The sequence below is a fragment of the Antechinus flavipes genome, chromosome 1 (assembly GCF_016432865.1).
Source record: "Antechinus flavipes isolate AdamAnt ecotype Samford, QLD, Australia chromosome 1, AdamAnt_v2, whole genome shotgun sequence".
NCBI classification, from domain to species: domain Eukaryota; kingdom Metazoa; phylum Chordata; class Mammalia; order Dasyuromorphia; family Dasyuridae; genus Antechinus; species Antechinus flavipes.
The window spans coordinates 119,884,918-119,906,566 of record NC_067398.1 but is presented as its reverse complement, the minus strand read 5'-3'; the positions used below and the strand labels follow the sequence as shown (position 1 = coordinate 119,906,566).

The 21,649-nt window shown below is 38.0% G+C and overlaps 1 protein-coding gene across 6 annotated transcripts in view; it reads left to right on the top strand.

The window, feature by feature from the left end:
- The first annotated feature begins 379 nt into the window (after window positions 1–379).
- CAPSL (calcyphosine like) overlaps window positions 380–21,649 on the top strand; it is a 77,042-nt gene continuing 55,772 nt past the window's right edge. For 2 of the 6 annotated variants that reach the window (XM_051989813.1, XM_051989821.1), the window contains exon 1: window positions 380–598. The gene's annotated coding sequence lies outside the window, so the exon portion shown is untranslated. Of the gene's footprint in view, window positions 599–2,162; window positions 2,234–21,649 lie in introns of all 6 variants that reach the window. The other 4 variants (XM_051989805.1, XR_007952481.1, XM_051989839.1 and 1 more) reach the window with 4 other exon arrangements.

Below are 21,649 nucleotides of genomic sequence, written 5' to 3'. Positions count from 1 at the left end.
ATTTGTAATATTACCAGGTTACTCTGCGGTGTAGTCACACACTGTAACAAGATCTTTTCTGTGTTAAGTCACACACTGAAACGAGATATTCTACAAAAAGTCATTTGAAGAATTGTAGAAGTCTAAACAAGGGTTGCCCGGAAGAAAGAAGTCCATTTGCGACGTGTCATTATCTGTGTACAAAAATTATGTGGAAGAGAAGGTAGTGGAAATAGTCCTTCCAAAAGTCAAATTTCAGAATGTTCAGACTGAATAGTTCCTAGCTGCCCGGTGGATATGAAGCAGTAGGGCGTTTTAGGGATTAGAATTGCCTAGACAACAGGTTTGTAAACTTCAGGCTCTGAAGTGGGAGGGGGAGACAGGAATTGCCTGATGGGAAATTCTTCCAATCAGTCTTCAGTGTTACCTGTGGGCTCGAATCAAGGAGCGCCAATCATCCAATTGGAGCCGAGAAGGAGTACCTGGGAGACAGGGAGGGGTTGGGCAAGTGAGTCAAGGAGGAAGCGCAAGGGGATAGGAAGAGATGGGTTTTTCCACATGCAAGAAGCGGCTATAGTTTCAGTTTGAAGCGACTGTTCGCAACAGGTTAACATTTAAGGTAAATTAATGGCTTGGTATGTTACGCTGTTGTGGTCCAGTTTATTTTCTCCTATTCTAAAAAGATGACAGATGTCACTGCATCTTCTGAAGGGGAAATTTTCAAACAATGAAAATATCTGTTATTGTTGCCAGTGGGATGTCATCCTTAGAGGTAAACAGGTTCTGTGTACTGGGGGAGGCTCTTGCAAGATTTGCAGAATGAGCTAATGCTAATAAGGTGCCACAGATCTGAGCCTTTTGTATTAAAGTGTTAAATTGCACAGTTAAATTACATTAATCGGAAGACATCAGACTTAACAAAACAGCAAGATGCACTGGAAAGAGGGCTGAACCAGGACCATAGTTTAAATCCCTGGTTTGGTGACTACTTTGAGCGTGATCTTTGACAAGTTTCTTAACCTTGCTGGACATCAGTTTTCTCAACTGTAAAAAAAGGTTTGTGCCCTCCAGTTTTAAATGCATGATACCATTCGGAAATAATTGTAAAATTCACTGCTTTTGGATTCAAGTCAAACTAGGCAGTTCATGAGGTTCTGTAATTCTTATATTCTCCTATTTTATTCAATCTAAGAATCACAATTATATTATGAGAGGCCTTCTAGCCCATCCACCTTCTATCTGTCAGGAGCACTAGCAGACTGAATGCATCTATTTTTAAAGGTCTTGTTTTCTCTTAAGTCTCACTAGTATAGAATACATATTTACTTTTATTATTTTGAATCATGGGTTCTCTGTCAACATATCTGATACTGTTTTGTATCAGACGTTACATGTTCATAATTGTTAAGGAAAGGGTAGGTATTTAATATGTGAATTGTGAACAATTGTGTAGTGAAGACAGGAGAAATAATGGATGGTATGAGTGGGCTATCCATTTGACTCTGGCTCAGGTATTTTTCTAAACTAGAATTTTTGAGCATCTTTCTGAATAAGACCAACACTTTATGGCAATAATGTTTTTCTTTTTAAAAAAAGGCGCTACTTCTTCTTGTCGGACTGTAATGGAAAATGACTATTTAGATGATCAACATCTAGAATATAATAGCAACAATAATAACACTTGCTTGCTTTTATATAAAACTTACCTTGTGCCAGGCACTATACTAAGCACTTTTTAAATATTGTCATTATTACAAATAATATATATGACACAGAAGCAAAAGCAGTGTTTAAGAGAAGAGAACTCATCCTATTTACAAAGTGATTAGATCACACAAGAGGGACAGATTCAATTCAACAAGTATTTACTATGCACTTGCCATGTGGCCAGGTACTGTGGTAGTCACGGGAGATACAAAAACAAAAAACTAATCAGCCCCTATCTTCCAGGAAGTTATATTCTACTGGGGAAAAGGGTATTTATACATTCAAATGAGTCAAAACAAAATACCCATTTATTAGTGGGATTAAGGAGTATGAACAACAGAAGAAATCAGGATATCTTCCTGCTAAGAGATAGCACTTAAGTCTTGAGGGGAACTAGGGATTCTAAGAGGTGAGGAAGGGGAATATTTCTTGAATGGGCTTAACTTCTTATCAGCAACTGTTTTCTCTGTTTGTAGCCTCCATATTGACTTGCTTACAGAAAGGATGTCCATGGCAACCTGCATGAAAAATTCTCCGCCTATTTCAGGTTGACATTATATTTTTTAGCTACTCTCTGGGTTTTCTTGATTTCTGGTTTGGGAATTTTCTGATGCAGATGTTCTTTATTTGCAATGTCATGAGCTGCCAGGGACAAGGTCAAGTCAAACAATTTTTAAAAGTGTTACCAGCTGAAAAATGTAACTATGGAAAACAATGATTCTCCGCTGGTTGGGAATATAAAGGAAGTGGTGGGCTAAAAAGAATTGTCTTGCTGCCTTTTGTTTTAACATCACCATCATTTCTGTATGGTGTCCCTTTTCTTAGCACTAAACACTTCCTTAAGCAGATATGGTGACTTCATCTAACTGTTATATACAGCGTTGTGTTCTCTTTGGAGAGGAGGAAGATATGTTTTATTATCTGTTCTTAGGATCAATATTGTCTTTTATACTTACTCTTAGTCTTCCTCTTCTTCCTCCTCCTTCATTTTCGGAAAATTTACATTATTCTTGTCATTGTGTTTATTATTCTCCTAATCCTGCCTTCTTCATTCTTAAATCGTGTTCCTCTCCTTGTTTGTCTCTGAATTTTCCATTTCTTTTTTCTTTGCAGTAACATTCCATTATATCACAGACTAGTTTGTTCAGCCACCAGATATACTAATCTTATTTGACCATCCATCTGGTGTATTACCCTCAGTTGAGATCCCTCTGATTTCAGAGGAGACTCTGCCCACATAAAAGATATATGGGCACTCAGAATGATCTCTGTTAAACACTCAAACTAGGTGTGCACTGGACTTATTCTTGCCTACTTTGGTGAGAACTTTTACATGTGAAGAGCTGTACAATAATTTCAGTGATACCTCACTTTTATGTAACAAATGTTCTTCTGAAAAGCTGTCAGTTTACCTAGACTCCTAAAGATTTAAAACAGGAAAGGATTTTAGAGATAATCTATTCCAGTATTTTGATTTTAAAGATAATGAAATAGAGAAAACTTCACTTCTTTTCCTTCCCTTTTTTCCTTCCTCTCTCCCTCCCTCCCTTCCTTCCTTCCTTTTTCTCCTTCTCCCCCCTTCCCTTCCTTCCTTCCTTCTTCCCTTCCTATCCTTTCTCTCTTCCTTCCTTGCTCCCTCCCTCTCTTTCCCTTTCTTCCTTTCTTCCTTCCTTCCTTTTTTGAATTGGAAACTGATTTCATGGCTACTTTTGCTGCTAGGAAAAGTCAACATCCAGGTATAGGTTAGTAAGGGTGGTTGTGAGTAATGTTCAACGGTCCTGGTCTGTAGTAAATGTTAAACTACAGGAGGATGATAAAAGGGTGAGGCTTACACTTATCATATAACCTTATTGATAGTATTGAGTGTCATTGACATCAAATTATGGCATTGAATTATTTACTTTACTTCTTAATTCTTCTGGTTTCCTTGGGGAGTGTCACTTAAGGCATTTTAGCTTTGTAGATTAATGACTGAATAGCTAAATGAGTATAAGGTAAATTTCCACAGAATGATTGATTGTATTGATTATTACCTGTGTAAGAGTAGCCATTAGCACAAGTGTGCAGCTTTATCTACACCAATTTTTGGAGAAGACCAAAGGAAGAAATTTCAACTTGGATAGTTCTAAACATAGCTCATGGAATGGATTTGAAAATTTGGGGCTATGTCTGCCCTGATGACTGTTAGTTGATTTGTTTCAATAACCTATCAAACCTGGACTTTGTTAAGTCCAGGGGTCACAAAGACAAAAATGAAAAGGTCCTTGTTCTTGCAGAAAGTTCAATCTACTGAAAGAGTTTACATTAATGATAGTAATTGGATGTTCTTTGCTTGCTCAACTGAGCAGTAGTTACAGTTTTTCCCTTGAACTTGTTTACTTCAGTAATCAAATATGTCCCTGACAAATTTTTGCTCTGCTGTGTGAGATTATCTCTTTAGTTTGCTAACTTTATGTCTCCTTAGGATGAAGATCTGGCAGATTGCCCTGGTTGGGAACAAACTGTTTTCCTGGCAAATGCCTTTGGGACATAGGCCAGAAGAGAAGAAGAACACAGTGACATAGGGAGAGACATAACTACTTGAAATAGATTGTACCTGCTGTGATCCCCAGTAGACAATTTAACTCTTTATTTCACAAGACTAAATCTTTTTAAAACTGGGAGTATTTTGTTACAGCTTCTCTTTATTTTAAAGACACCAAGTTCATAGGACACAAATCCAAAAAACCAACAACTTTCTAAAGCTTTTACACTAAAACTTTGAACTATGGGAGACTGGAATTGTCTATATAGACTGGACTTTACTGTGCTAAGGGAAACTTTAAGGGGAAACCTTGTTTGGCCACATGGTCCTACCAATTTCTACTGAACTCCAAAGAGGTATCTTGAATATAAGTCAGTGAGTTCTAAATCACTTCCCGGTCCCATGAAGAATTTTGTACAGCTTACTTTTTCCCATGTGAAAAGGGAGAGCATGTGTCAATATTGGATGATTGGCCTGAGAGTTTTCTTTGTTTTTGATCTGAAACTATTATTTCATTAGACAATAGCTAGGTTAAGGTCTAGGTTTACAGAGAAAGGAAAAGACAGTTCTAGTTTTCAGAAGGCACATAGCTTAATGCGAGACATCAAACAAATATGCACAAACAAGATATCTACAGGGAAAAAATCAGGAAAGGAAAGGCACTAAAAGTAAGGGAAATCAGAAAAATCTTCTTATGGAAGGTAAGACTTTTGTTGGAACTCCATCATGAGATGGAGATGAGAGAGAGGTATCCAGGAATGAGGAACAGTCAGAGAAAATACCTGGAGCTGAGAGATAAAAAATCTTGTTTGAGGAACAGTAAAAAGTTCAGTATCATTGAATTACTGAGTATGTGGAGGAGAGACAAGAATACTAGAAACCAGAAGGAACAGATTGTGAAGAATTTTAAAAGCTTTGTAGACTATTTAAAATTTGATCCTGGAGTTAATAGGGAGCCACATAGTCAGAACTCTGCTAAAGGATGATCATATCCACAGCTATATGAAGTATGGATTGGAGTGGGAGAGATTTGTGACCAGGTCATTTTTATGGTCCAGGTGTAGGACCCATCCCTGCAACAGGATGATATTAGCATCAGAGGGGAAAAGGGGCTATATGTGAGGGATGGTATAAAAGTAGAACCAATGGGATTTGTCAGCAGATTAAATATAAGTGGGGGTGGATGATGGGGAAAGGAGTCAAGCAAAGCATATAAATTATGAGCCTGGGAAATTGGGAGGACGGTGGTACTTTTGACAGTAACAGGGAAGTTTGGAAGGAAGTAGGGAAGAGTTAGGAAAGAAAGATTATTAGTTCAGTTTTGGACAGGTTGAATTTAAGAAGTCTCTGAGACATCTAGTAAAGACATCCAATAGATAGTTGTAGATATGAGACTGGAGCTCAGTAGAGAAGTTAAAGCTGGATAAGTAAATTTGAGAATCATCAGAAGAATGACAATAATTAAATCCATGGGAGCTGATGAGAAGAGGGAGAAGAGAAGATGTTCAGGACGGAATCCTGAGGGACACCCGATGTTTGACCTGGATAAAGTCCAGGAAAGGAGAATAAGAAGGAGTGGTCAGATAGGAAAAAAGGGAACTAGGGAAAATAAAAGTCATGGAAACTAAGAGAGAAAAGTATTAAGGAAAAGGTCTGTGTCAAGACAATGTCGAGAATTTCAGAGAAGCCAAGAAGAATAAGGAGTAAAAAAAAAGGGCATTCAATTAGGCAATTAAGAGAATAATGGTAACTTTGGAGAGAACAGGCCCTGTTGAATGATGAGGTCAGAAGCCAGACTGCAGAGTCTGCAAAGTGAAAAAAGGAAACCAGAGGGGCCTATTGTAGATAGTCTTCTCAAGGAAATTAGGACAGGAGAAAGAGATAGAGCAATAGAGCAGGAATAGAAGGATCAAGTGAGAGTTTTTTGAGGATGGAGGAAGACAGGGGCATGTTTTCAAGCAAGAGGTGAGCAGTCAATAAACTGGGGAGAGACTGAAGATAAGTGAGAGAATGAGGATGATAAAGGGAACAATTGGTTGGAGAGGATGGGATGAAATGAGAACACTTGTGCATGGAGGGCATTTCTTTTTGCTTTGGCAAAGAGAGGGCAACCTCTTTGTGTGAGACAGTATGAAAGGGGAGAAAGTAGTAGAGGGCATCTGGCAGATATATGGTGAGGAGGAAAAGTAAAGAGGAAGTTCTTGGTGAACCTTTCTTATTAATTATAAGGTGAGATCCTCAGTTGAGGGAGTTGGGGAAAAGGTAAGGTATGGGAGATTTGAAAAGGGGTAAATACATTTGCAAAAGTTTTTGTGAGGAGGTAAGTAGTGATGATGTATAAAATAAGTGACTCACTACAATAAGGACCCCGTTGAGATTAACACAAATTGATAATAAGTTTAGTCAACATGTTTTTGTGATTTTTTTTTCCAGTTTTGTTGGGTGGTATGTGTGAAGGAGTAAAGACAGTGAATGATGGGAGTAATTCAGGGCTGAGATATGTGTGGAACTTCTACCAATCAATAACTCCATATGTGTGTCTATATGTGTGTGTTTATACACATACATATATACACACACATATATATACAACTATATACACACACACACACACACACACACACACATATATATATATATAATTTAAAAATCATTTAATAGGTAAAATTTTGCCTTCTTATCCCCTCACCTAATCTTCTAATGGAGACCTAAAGAAAAACACACTCCATTACAAACATGTATAGTCAATTAAAACAAATGTTGACATTAACTATTTTAAAAAATGGTATCATTTGTCCCTCTAAGTTCTTTATCAGGAGAGGGTAGCATTTTGCATCAATAGTTCTTTGAAATCATGAACTTTTATTGGACTGGTCAGAGTTCCTAATTTTTTCAAAGTTATTTGGCTTGATTATCATTTTATAAATTATTCTTCTGGTTCTATTCTTTACTCAGCATCAGATTATTTAAGTCTTCCCAGATTTCTCTTCTTCATTTCATGCCCTTCTTCATTTCTTACAAGATAATAATATCCCATCTCATATATAACATATATTCTTTCCCCAACTTGTGAATACCCTTCAGATTCTCATGTTCTTCTGTACCAATCTCTCTCTCTCTCTCTCTCTCTCTCTCTCTCTCTTATTTATTTATTTTAAAAATTTTAATAGCTTTTTATTTACAAGATATATGCATGGGTAATTTTGCAACATTGACAATTGCCAAACCTTTTGTTCCATTTTTTCCCCTCCTTCTCCCCACCCTCTCCCCTAGATGGCAGGATGACCAATACATGTTAAATATATTAGAGTATAAATTAAATACAAAATAAGTCTCTCTCTCTTTTAACCTATCTCTCCCCTCTTCTCTCTTCTCTTTTCCTCTTTCTCTTCTTTCCTCTCTCCTCTTTCCCCTCTAGGCCCCTCCCCTCTGCTTTCCTTTCATGTAAATAGCTTCTGTTTGGTTCATTTTAATTGTCAGGGAGTATATTGATTGGTCAAAGTTTAGAACTTCTTGTTCCAAATTGTTAATTTACTTTGTAAAACTTTTTTTCTGTAGTTCTTATTTCTTTTCTATTTTTCCTCAAATAATCTGATTTTATTTATAAATTTTTGAACTCCTTTACAAAAACTCTTACTTTGTGTTTTCCAAGAATTCTAGTTGTTTGTTCCTAAGTTGTGTTTTTATCTGAGGCATTGCTTGTATATGTTTTAGAATCATTATCTTCTTCTGGATTTGTGTTTTATTGTCCCTGTCACCATTATAGTTGTCCCTGTCGCTCATTATAGTAAGGTTCTTTTGCTTACTCTTTCTTCCAGTCTTCTTCTTGACTTCAGACTTGATATTATGAGTGGATTCGGTGGCACTTCTAGAGGAAAGTTTTGGGCTAATCCTTTTGCTGCTTTCTTGTGTTATTCTAGGATCTTAAGGATAGATTTGGGATCTGTAAGCTTTCAGTGCTTCCAGTGTAGTTTAATCCAGGGTAAAATATGATTGCTGCCCCACGGGCCTGCCTGAGCTTTGTTAAGTTCTTGATTTGAGTTTTGAACAGAGCAATAATAGAACACTGTTGGACGTAGGGTTATCAGCCAGGTAGGAAGTTGATCGGGTTCCATAGAACTACAAGTTCTCATTTGGCTTGGGATTTCTATTTTTGGTATTGCTCTACCAACTGCCCAGATGCTAGAACTGAAATCCATCTCTGTTCCTGGGGTCTGAGCCAGACTATTGCCTTTTATCTTCTTTCTTTCTAGATACATAGCCTTGGGCCTCCCCACCTCAGAACTCCATCTCCTTGGGCAGACCCACTTTATAATCTGCTCTGGACCTGTGACCCAAAACTGAATAGTGGGCAACAAAAGTTTCCAGTTAGCGCTTGTCCCATCACAGAACCCTGATATGGGGCTGGGGGTGGCTTGTACAGGGTTGGAAATCTCCTCTTGTCCTGATGCATTATCTTTTCCTAGGTGCTAGAGTGCTCTAAGCAGAGCATGCTCCTGCTTCAACCCAGTTTCCAGGGTCTGAACATCCCTGTGTTTTTCCTTATGCTGATATGGACTGGACAAATGACTCACTGTGACTTTTTCTGAGTTTCCCTATCAGAATTGTCTAGTGCACTTTCTAGATCTATTTAGAGGAGATATGGGGGAACCCTCAGCTTTTTGGCTTCCTATTACTTTGTCAATCTTCCACTCACTAACTTTGATCAAATTTATCATTTGGGAGGGAGGTGGGAGTTTTTAGATCATTAAGCTGTTAAATGATATGTCCAGAGTCACACAGGTGACAGAGTGTCTGGAGCAGGATTTCTTGACTTTGATACTGTTTTTTTTTGGTCCGGTGACCATTGCTATGTATCTTTCTTGAGAGTAAATATTAATCAAATTATGAAAAAGAAGTTGGAAGGGATTAAAAAAATTCCTTTCCTAATTGTCAAGGAGCACTGAATTACTCCTGAAATATTTCAAGTTTCTTTCTCTTCCCCTGTTGATATTCAACAGCAAAATTCAGTAAGCACTTATTAATATAATTAGATAATAATAATTATTATTAATATAGCAATATTAATTATTGATTACATGCAATCCAAGGCAGCTAGATGTCACAGTAGATAGAACAACCAGATATAAAGTCAGAAAGACTCATCTCCCCGAGTTCAAATCTAACTGTAAACATTTACCAGCTGTGTGATTCTGGGCTAGTCATCTAACCCTGTTTGCCTCAGTTTCCTCATCTGTAAAATGATCTGGAGAAGGAATTAGCAAACCATTCCTGTATCTTTGTCAAGAAAACTGCAGATGGGATCATGAAGAATTGCACATGACTGAAAATGACTAAATATGCCTGCATACATGCGTGCAATGTATTGTGCTGGGCACAATATGTATGTATGTGTGTTTGTGAAAATACGAGATAATGTGATATGATGAATAAGAAAGTATGTCGAGCTCTGCCCTAGGAGGTAATGGGTGCCTCCTCACAAGCAAAGATAAGACAGATGATCATTTGTTAGGGAGGTAGGTGATAGAAGACATCCTTGTGCAAGAACAGGTTGCACTAGGTATCCAGGAGGACACTTCCCATGATTATATAAGATGCAATTCTTGTCTCTGAGGATTTCAATCTCTTAAAAGGGAGAAGATTTTTGCAGAAGAATGAATGCAACATATGCATATGATTTTTTTCCCACTAGAGGGCTCCCTAGGGAAGGACATTTTCTCTACCAAAATAGATCAGAAACTATTTGAACTCACTGAGAAATTAAGTGACTTGCCCAGAGTCAGTCAATATGTATGAGACAAGACTTGAGCTCAGATTTTCTTGATCCCAAGACTACTTCTCTGTCTATTACACCATGTTTCCCATATTAATACAAATTAGATAAGTGAGAAGTGAAGAGTACAGTGTTATGAGATTAAATGGAAGATGATGTGGTTTGGGAGTAGGAAAAGTTTCATGGAGGAGGCAACATTGGAATTAGGATTTGAAGAATGGTTAGGATGTCAACAGAGAGAGATGAGGGAGATATAAAATAAAGGATGGAATAGAATCTATCCCTTAGCAAACCATAAATTGTGTGAACAAGAGAAAGAGAAGAATTAGTTATGGCTGTGGATTAATTGGAAAAATCATAGAATTGAATGGGACCCCTCAGGCCATGTAATCTATCTGTACCTGTCTAGAAATTCTTTCTAAAACATTCCTGGAAAGTGGTTACCAAATGTATGAATTTCTCTATTGGGTGAACCCATTATTTTCTGAGATAATTTGTTCTAAAAAGGAGCAGAAACATGAGAATCAAAGGGAAGATTTAATAATAGCAAGCATTTATACAATACTTTAAGATTTGCAAAGCACTTTCCAAATATTATCTTATTTGATCCTCACAATAAGCCTGGGAGATAAATGCTATTATTATCCCCATTTTACAGGTGAAGAAACTGAGGCAGACAGAGGGTAAGTGAATTGCATGGAATCACATAATTATTAAGTATCTGAGACTGGATTTGAACTCTTGAATCTGGGTCCAATTCTTTATTCATGGTACTATCAAGCTCCATTGTATGGCACAACCGAACTGACCTCTCTGCTGTTCCTAACTAATAATACTCCATCTTCTACAACTTGCGTTTGTATGCATTATCTCCTACACCTAGAATGCACTCTTTTCATACCTCTGTGTCTTAGACTCTATAATTTCCTTCAATACGTAGCTCAGATGCTACCTCTTACAGGAAGCCTTTCCTGAAATCCCTCCCTCCAGCTCCAGCCTCAGCTACTAGTGCCTTCTCCACACCAAAAATTATTTTGTATTTATTTACTCAGTTTATATCTTCTATCTACAGTGCTTAGTACAATGCCTGGTACATTAGTAGGCTTAATGTTAATTGACTGGCTATATATGTACACATATTCTTTCTTATATATCTTAGAGAGTAAGAATTATTTCATTTTGGTCATTTCATCTCATAAAACATAGTAGATGCTTATTATCTGCTTGTTGATTATTTGAATAGAATTTCTTAGGGATGAGGAGTTCAAATTGAGACACATTAAGTTTGAACTGATAGTTGAATGATATAGTACAAGCTAGAATGATATAGTAGATAATGTTTAATATGAATCCAGAGTTTTGGGGAGAGATCAGAGAGGGCTAGGAGGTCACCTACAGAGAGACAAGAGTTGAAGTGGCAGGAGCAGGTTAATTTACTGATGAGACATAGAGAAAGAAGAGAGTATTGAGGACCTAGCTTTGGAAAACAACCTACTCTGAGGGAATAGGAAGATGCAATTAGCAAAGCAGACAGAAGAAAAATCAGAGAGGTAGGGGAAGAATCAGGGGAATGTAGTATCCATGACAGCAAAGGAAGAATAGGGGCCAGAAGGAAGGAATAGTGCACTGACTTAAATGTGGCAAAAAAGTCCAAGATAAAGACTGAGAAAACATATTTTTTGATTAAAAGGGTTGTTTATTACTTTAGAGAGAGGAGTTTCAATAGAGTGGTGGGGATAGAAAGTAGATTACCAGGAATTGGAGTGAGTTATAAGAAAATGTTAATGATATCTGTGTTCATGTCAAGTACTACAAGTAGAATCATAGGAGAGTCCGATCCTTTGACAGATCCACGTAATTGAATTCAGCAAATATTTATTAAGGGTTTACTCTGGAAAGAAGATATGTGAGAGGCAATGAAGCAGCAGATAGAGCCAGCTCTGGACTCAGAAAGACCTGGGTTGAACTCTCATTTCTGACACTTACTGGTTGTGTGATTCTGGGAAAATCAAAACTTCCAGTGCCCCAGGCAACTCCTTAAGACTCCTAACTTGCTGAATAGTTGCTCATCTGATTTAATGTTTCCTTTCTGAGAAATTGCCTCTGAAAATGAAATCACAGTTCCTAGTCCAAAGAAAACTATGTTTAGAGCATCATGCTAAGTGTTTGGGGAGACAAAACTTTAGATAACACATAAACTTTTATATTGTGGAATATAAAGTCAAGGGAGGAACTACTCTAGAGACCAAATAACCATAGAATTGAATGATAATAAGAATTGACAATGATGTTGGCAGAGTACATTAATTTTATTTGATTCTTACAACCATTTTATGACATAATTGCCAGAGATAGTATTATCTCCATTTTATAGATGAAACAGGGCTGGAGAGGGCAAGGGGCTTTCCCAGAGTAGCAAGTAATGATGTGATAAGAGCTATGTAAAAGGAAGGATGGATTTGTAGGAAAATTAGTTATTATGGTGATTGTAATAGTCCAGTTAAGAGTGAGTGAATGGCATAGCTAAAATGGTGGTAAGAGAAATGATAAGATGACAGATACAAGAGCTATCATGGAAATTGCTATTCCTGGAAGCATTTTTCATGATATAATAAAAATTGAAATATAATTATTAATTTCTCACCACAGAAATGTGACTTTGTCTTAGTTTAAACAAAATTTGGGTAGTAAATATGAGGGCTATAAGGGCAAGAAAACGAGGCAGTCAGAAGCATGTCACCTCTAACCAGGGCCCTGAGACACAATGGCCAAGATGCCATGGGGACATGGAGCTAAGGAAAAAAAGTGCTTCCACATTACCAGATAATGTAGAATAATAAAAATTCTAAACAACCTATGTATTCAGAGATTGAGGAATGGAAGGACAACCTGTGGTACTGTATCATGGGAAATGCAAAAGGAGGAGTGTGCTGGAACCAGCCCTTAAGGGGTAGAGGGAAGGCAGGGAGAGAGAGAGAGAGAGAGAAGAGAGAGAGAGAGAGAGAGAGAGAGAGAGAGAGAGAGAGAGAGAGAGAGAGAGAGAAGCAAAAAGAAAGATACAGAGAGAGACAAAGACAGAGAGACAGAGAGAGAAACAGAGACACAGAGAGAGACAGAAAAAGTGAAGGGAGGGAAGAAAGGAGGGAGAAGGAGGAGGGAGAGAGGGGAGTACAGAGAGACTGAGACAGAGAGACAGAGAAAAACAAAAAGAGAGACACAGAAAGCGACAGAGACAGAGAGAGACAGAGACAGTGAGACAGAGAGAAATAGAAATACACAGAGACAGACAGAGAGACACACAGAGAGAAACAGAGACACAGAGAGAGAAAGAGAAAGGAGGGAGGGAAGAAGGGAGAAGGAAGAGGGAGAGAGGGGGAACAGAGAGACAGAGACAGAGAGACAGAGAAAAACAAAAAAAGAGACACAGAAAGAGACAAAGACAGAGACAGAGACAGAGAGACACAGAGAGAAATAGAGACACACAGAGACAGAGATAGAGACACAGAGAGAAATAGAGACACACAGAGACAGAGACAGAGAGACACAGAGAGAAATAGAGACACACAGAGACAGAAACAGAGAGAGAAACAGAGACATAGAGAGACACACAGAGAAAGATAGAGAAAGAGAAGGGAGGGAGGGAAGGAGAGATAAGGGGGGGGAGAGAGAGAGAAGAGAGAGAGAGAGAGAGACAGAGAGACAGGAAAAAAAGAGAAAGAGAGAGAAAAAGAGAGAGGGAACAGAGAGACAGAGACAGAAAGAGAAGGGAGGGAAAGAAGGAGGAAGAGAGAAGGAGGGAGGGAGGGAAGGAGTAAGGGAGGAAGACAGAGAGCGAGAGAGTGAGGAAAGAAGGGAAGGAGAGAGGAAAGAAAAGGAGGAAGGGAGAGGAAAGAAGGGAGGGAGGGAGAGGAAGCAGGGAGGGAGAGATAGAGACAGACAGACAGACAGAGACAGAGACACAGACAGACAAAGAGAGAGACAGAGACAGAGAGAGAGATATTCTGTGGGGAGAAGAGGAGGACTCTGAAGGGCTGGGTGAAGTGGTGTCTTAGTGTTAAACACCTCGCGCTCTCCTAACATGACATTTGGGATCCCTCTCACAGTGATATTGAAGTTAGAAAAGCTTAATACCAAATACATTGGGGGTGGGGGCAAAGGAGTCCTGTGAAGATGGACTGGATACACTAATTATAATTCACATTTCTTTTTAAACTTTTCAGATCAGTCAATTTATTCTTGTCCATGTTTAGCTCATACTATCTTATTTCTGTACTTGTGAGTAGATTATTTGTCCTTCTTGGAACATCTTCCCTAGTTGTTTTGACCCATGACCTGCTCTTCCTTTCTCATCCTACTTGAGACTCTCAGATTGTTTGTCCCTTTCTCTCTCTCTTCTTATCCCTCAGCCTTACGTTTTCTCTTTTTTTCTCTGTTTCTGTCTGTGTCTCTATCTTTGTCTGTCTTGTTGGAAGAGACCACACACACACGTTTTGTGGAGGAAGAGACTGGCCTAGGAAAGTTCTATGATTTGCTTATGATTACACAGATAATAAACATAACAGACATCGAATCCAGGTGTGGTGACTTTTGTTGTATCCAGTTTGTCCAGCGGTATCGGACACCTTCTTCTTTCGCTCCCTTGTCCTACCATTTATATCTCTGTATAACCGAACTTTGTCGCACAAACATGTGCTTGCATTTGTATTAAATTCCCTTTATTTGTTTCCTTCCCACCTTGAGAATGTAGCACACAGAGTAGGGCAGGTTCCTGAAAGCAGGAACTAAATCTTAGCCTTAAGTCAGTGGCCTGAGTTAGTGTCCAGACCTGACTGACCAATGTCCCAAGTGGACCTTTGGAGGCAAGTGCAAAGCTTTAAGGATGCTCCCAGAATGCTCAGTGATGGGCCCCATCAGAGGGACATACTTTCCAGCACGAAGGGATGTTCTCCCATGATTTTCCATTTCTACTTCTTATCAATCCCCAGTGACTCTGATTCCCTTTTGGTTTCCCCCTGGTCTGATAAACATGTTTCCTTCTGCTCTACTTTGAGAAGCGCCCGAGGCACTGACTTATAACTGGCCCGTGATACGTATTTAACTGACTAACTGATGTGTGAAAGGGAAAGACCCCAGTGCAGAATATAAGCGATCCCTTCTACATCTGGACTTAGTAGCTAAGAACCGGAGGTCTTAGAAACTAAGCTGGGCTTTGGGCTCAGTTGCTTGGATGGAATCTGTGTCGCTATCTACATGCCACCAGGGGGTGCTCCAAGACAGCTTAATCTGGAGTTTTTCTATTGTGTTTCTGTCTTTAAGATCAAGTTGATTTTTTTTTTTTTTTTTTCTTTTTGGACACCGAGGAACACTGCTCTGATCATTTATTTCTAAACATGGAGAGGAGACAAACCTCTTTTTAGCAACTCAGTCTTGATCAAACCCTAGTATCATCTGTTCCATCCAGGAGCAGCAGAGATAATGGAAGAGGTGTAGGTAGCTGGGTTCCAGCAATCAATCAATATGCATTTATTAAGCACCTACTGTGTGGCTGGCACTGTACTAGGTGCTAAGGATACACATTCAATGACTTAATCTCTCTCTCCTGGAAAGGAGGTTGCATGCAAATAACTAAGAAAACACATAAACATATAAAGGGGAAATAAAAAGACTGAGCAACTTTTCAGAAGAGGTAATTGGCAGTTCCCAAGTTGACTGGTCTCTAGTAAAGTCTCCTGCGTTCAATGTCTGCAGCTCAACCCTTCCTGCAGTTGTCTAGCATCTCAGAGCAGTATGGGCCATGTCCCATGTGTATCCTGCTTTACCTGGGAAATTTACAGACAGCATCCCAACACACAGTGGCAGTGCAGGAATAGAAAAAGGGTCAGTTCTCTCTGGGATGCCTGCCTAAGGATATTAATATATATTAAGATATATTGAGAGCTACTTTTTTGTAAAAAGATAATTTTTACTAATGAAATTAATTTTAAAATAATAGCTTTTATTTTCAAAATACATGCAAAGATAATTTTCAATTTGCAAAACCTTGTGTTCCAAATTTTTCTCCCTTTCTTCTCCCCACCTTTCTTTAAACAGCAAGTAATCCAGTACAGATTAAACAAATGCAATTTTTCTATACATATTTCCACATTTATCATGGAAAGTTGCTTTCTGATCAAGTTGGCAATGGTGTTATTACAGAAAGAGCCTTGGACAAAACAATAGGAGACTTGTATTCTAGTCCTGACTTATACTCCAGTCCTGATATTAAAAATAATAATTGCTAACATTTACTACTAAGTGCTAGGTACTGTGCTAACCACTTTAAAATTTTTATCTCATTTAGTTCTTGCAACAATATGAGCAATAAAAAAATTTATTATTATTCCTTTTTGTGCAGTTGGAGAAATCAAGGCAAACAAAGAATAAGTGACTTTGCTGGGGTCACCTAGCTAGTAAATGTCCAAGGTCAAATTTGAATTCAGGTCTTCCTGATGTGCTTTATAGAGGTGGAAATGTAAAATCTTTCAAGTCATGAGTTTGCAAAGTGCTTCCCCCAAACAACCCTGTGAGTCAGAAAACTGAAGTATTATTTCTCCTATTTTTACAAAGGGATGAACTGAGGTAGAAAGATTGCAGAGGAAGGAGTTCAGGATTTTGAATTAGAGCACCTAAGTTCGAACTGAGGTTCTGTTACAAGATTGTAGATGGAGAAATGTAGTTTGAATCCAGCCTTCTTATTTTCTCAGCTTGAAAAAACTTAGACCTGCCCAGGTAAAGTGATTACAGAACAAGAATTGAAACTTGGTCCTTTTGATCCACATCCAGTACTTTTCCTACGTGAGAACGAGGTGACTGACACATGGGATCATTCAGAGTTTGGGAAACAGCGAGTTGCCAATTTGGCTGGAACATTCACTATATGAACAGGAATGCTGTACCAGGAATTTGGAAGGTAGATTGGAACAATCTTGTGAAAGGCTGAGGAGTCTTTCTAAGGATTCTTGAGGAGGGGAATAGCATGGACTTATGCTGTAGAAAGATAATTTTGTTAGCTCTGTGGAGAATTGGTTAGAGAAGGATGAAATTGAAAGTTAAGAGGTCCTGTCAGAGCTATTATAATAATCTAGGAGAGAAATAATAAGGAACTGAATTAATAATAAATGCAAGCATTCACACAGTGCTTTAGGATACATTTGCAAAGTACTTTACATATATTATCCCATTTGATCTTCACAACAATCCTGACTATTAGTATTATTATTATCATGAGGACTCAATAAGAAGTTTAAAAATGAAATGGGGATATGATCAGTTCAATTCTTTTAGCTAGTGGCAAATGCCTTTCCTAATTGAGTGATTAAGCATTAATCAATTGCATGTTTAATTAAGTGGTAATCCAGCATCAGCATCTGAGTTGATGGTTAGGGGAATAGTGGAAAAGGAAATCTGTCCACAGAACACAGGTCCAAAAGACCTTCCTCAAGTATATAATATTTAAAGCCAGCTAGAGACTGGAGTAGGATGCTATGGGCCTGCAAATTGGTGTCCACGTTGGGTTGATGATATGGCAGTTCCTCAGTGTGAGATTGGGTGGCTGTTTGGGAGATAGTTCCCAAACTTTTTTCTTTTTTCTATGGGAAAAGTCCCATATCTGATGTGTCAGAGATGACCCTGCCTTTTCTAGTTGGTGACTAATGGACTGTAGTGTTTTGTTATGTGCCTCCTTCATGCGTTTCATTTCTGAATGTGGTAATTGGTTGAGGGGAATAAGAAAATGAGTTTAGAATGTTTCCTGATTTAATGAGGGAAAGTGAAAGATCTCATGTATGATGCCAGGTGTTATGCAGCCATTTGGGTCAAGGGGTATGTTTTATCTTCCCACTTATTATTGGGAGAGAGAAGGAGCTTTATTTGGGGGAATGGCTTGAGGCATGAAAGCAAAACAAAGCAAGCAAAAATAACACAGAATACAGGCCAATAGACATGGGCATGGATCTTCTCAAAGAAGGAGGGGAATTTTCTGCTAATAAATCATCTGGCAAGTGTCAGGAGGTGACCTTAAGTTATTCTCTCAGAAGGAGAGTTCTCATGTTGTTCTTATATTCCTCATCCGTTCACTTCCACCTTAGAATTTTGTAATAATATGGCTAACAGATTCTGTGGGGGAGGGAGAATAAATGGCCTATACACAAAGATCCTTCAAAGACTTTCAGTATGACTATAGATATGTATAAAATGTAATAGACATAGATAATAAAATAGAATAATAGATTATTCATTATATATATAATTATGAACATATATTTATACATTTTATAATAAATAGTGAGGTGATGAAGTGAACAGAGCACTGTATCTAGAGTCAGGAAGTCTTGAATTCAGATATGGCCTCAGATCTTGGACAAATCATTTAACTCCTATTTACCTTAGTTTCCTTCTTTGTAAAATAGTTTAATAATAGCACCATTCTCCTAGAATTGTGAGAATCAAATGAGATAATGTTTTCAAAGTATGTAACAAACCTTAAGGTGCTGCATCAGTAGTAATTATTAGCTATTTGTTTTCATTCTCCAGAGGGAAAAGGGTCCTTGAAATTATACCATTCTAAGAAGGGACCCTATCCTTACACATTCTGTATTAAAAAGGACTCAGAAAAACCATAAGCCATTATTATGAACTAAATTGTAACAGGTTCTACTACAGAACTAAAGATAACTTGAAGACTAGAAACTTGCTGAGAAGCCTGAGGATACTACCTACAGAAATGGAAAATGAGAGGAGAAGATTTGAAAATGGGGATGATAATTAGTTATGGTTTGGATATCCTGAGTTTGAGATATTCTGTTGGAGGTGTCCAGCTTGGTGAGACAGAACTGGACCCCTAGCTGGGTATGTGGACTTGGGAGTCATCTATATAGAGGTAAAGATGGAATCTATGGAAGTGATAGGGTCTTTGAGAGAAGATACGGAAAGAGAAAGGGGGGCTGTGAGGCTAGTCACCCCAGCTGGGAGGTCAAAGGACCTGAGGGAAGAGGAGATGCGGGAAAAAGCATCCTCTCACATAGCAGGAGAGAGGAGGGAGTAGAGGGGGCTGGTCCTCAGTGGTAAACATTCTAGACAGCTCAAGGAGGAAGGAGGCTGAGAATGGGCCATTGGTGTGGGCAATTAAGACATCCTGGGTAACATCAGAGAGAGCAGCTTCAGTAGAATGGTGAGGTTAGAAGCCAGACAGCGAGGGGCTGAGAAATGAGTGGGAGGAGAGGAAATGGAGGCAATGAGGGCAGATAACTTCTCCAGATGCCACCCTGCTCTCCCCAGCCATCCCTCCTCAGATCTTTCAAGGGCTCTTTTTTTTTTTAAATTTTGCATGATCTTGCACGATCCCTTCATGTTGCAGCACTCTCCTGTGGACACACACCATTTTCCCAGTGTCCTTCCTAAAATGAGGTGTCTGTGATGAAACACAGCGTTGTAGATGAAGTCAGAGCTCACCACCCTTGTTCTGCTTAAGTCTGAATTAACTTTTGCAGATGTTCTGTGACCTTGTTGGGCCATATCAAGCTTGCAGTCCATTAATATTCCTAGCTCTTTTTTTTTTTAGATGCATCATCATGTAACCACCCTTCCCCAATCTTGGTCTTATAAAATTGGCTTTTTAAAAAATTGAAGTCCAGAAAACAAAATGTATAGTTAAGCAACCATGCAGATCTGCTAACAGTCGATTCTTCTGGGAGCTAGCAGGATTGTCCATGCTCAGTTTGAGATGTCTGTGAGATATTCAGTTGGAGGTGTTCAAAATTGATTTGAACTTAGGTCCTCCTGACTTCAGCTGTTCACATCAATCAGCCATTTAAAAGTGCCTGCTATATTCCAGATACTATGTGGGGTGCTGCAGATAATGAGGAAAAATAGTCAAGTTTTGCCCTCAATTGGGGGAAACAATGTGCACATATAAATATACAAATATACAAAAGAGATAAACGGGAAATAAGACATAAATATAGAGGAGAGGCAGGAGGCGTAGGACAAGACCAGGAAAGGTCTCATGAGGTGTGGCTGGAGCTGATCTTTGAAGAGAACTAAGGATGCTAGAAGGGGCCAGTGAAGAGGGAAGGCATTCTTGGTTTGGCAAAGGCAATTTGAAATGAGATGGAATTTGAAATGAACAGGTGCCAGCTGCTGTTACCATTCCATTTTAAAGATGGGAACACTGAAGCAACCAAAATATTTGAATGATTTACTAGAATGGCTAATGGACTTCAGGGTTACTGGATCTAATCACTGCTTTTAGAGAAAGAAAAGAAAGTAAATTAATTTTAAAAATTTATTTATTTAATATTTTCCCCAGTTACATTTAAAACATTTTTTACATGTTTTTAAAACTTTTGAGTTCCAAGTTTCTTCCCTTATCCCCACCCCCAATTAAGAAGTTATGCACGTATGAAGTTATACAAAACATTTCCATAAAAGTCATGTTGTGAAAGAAAACATAGATTTCCCAAGAAAAGTTTTTAAGAGAAAGAAAGAGAGAAAGAAAGAGAAAAAAACATAAAGAATGCTTAATCAGTATTTAGACACAAGCAATTCCTTCTTTGGATATGGATAGGATTTTTCATTATAAGCCCTTCAGAGTGGTTGTGCATCATTGTACTGAGAATAGCAAAGTAATTTAGAACTAGTCATCTCAGAATATTGCTATATTTTATATATGGGATATTTCACTTTGCTTGAGTTCATGGAGGACTTTCCAATTTTTGTTTTCTGAGAGCATTCTGCTCATTTCCCATAGAGCAATAATCTATCACAAAAACCATAATTTATTTAGCCATTCCCCATTGATGGGCATCCCCTCAATTTCTAATTTTTTGCCCTGAGAAGAGAGCTACAATATATATTTTTTGCATATATAAGTAATTTTTCTTTTATTTTTAAATCTCTTTTGGTATTCATGTAGTGGTATTTTTGGTCAAAGAATATGAATTTATAGCCCTTTGGGCATAAATCATATCTTTTGATGATTTATCAATTGGGGTATGGGTCTTATTTTTTAAATTAATTTGATTCAGTTACTGTATGTTTGAGAAATGACACCTTATTAGAAAAATTTGCTTCAAAATTCTTTTTATAATTACTATTATTAATTGTATTTCTCCCTCATTTATTCTCTCTCTCCAAGAAAGTAAATTATTGATCAGAACATAGGAATATAACAAAATAAGAAAGAAAGGAAAATTGTAAGTGAAGGCAGTACAAGTTAAGCAAATTAGTTCAATAAGTAAATGAATTATTCTGTAGGGACAAAGTTCAAGCTGGAGAAATTTTTTGATCAAATGACTGTGGGACTAGCTAGGCATGAGGCCAGGTAGTATAACTGGAGTCCAACTAGAAGGAAAATTGGAAAGTCTGTTTAGAGTCAAATAAGGAGCAAGATAAAGATGAACTTGTTGAGACTGATTCTAGGGAGGCTTTTCAGTAGATTTAATAATTTACAATCTGAAACATTTAAAGAATTTTGGTTTCAGAAAGGAATGAAAGGAACCCCCAATAAGATTTTTTTTGCCCAAATCACCCATTCCTTCAGAATGATAGTGTCAAGCAAATATCTAAATAGAAAACCACAAATTAACATTTTCTTTCTTCTATTGCTTTTTAAATTATTTGGTTAAACA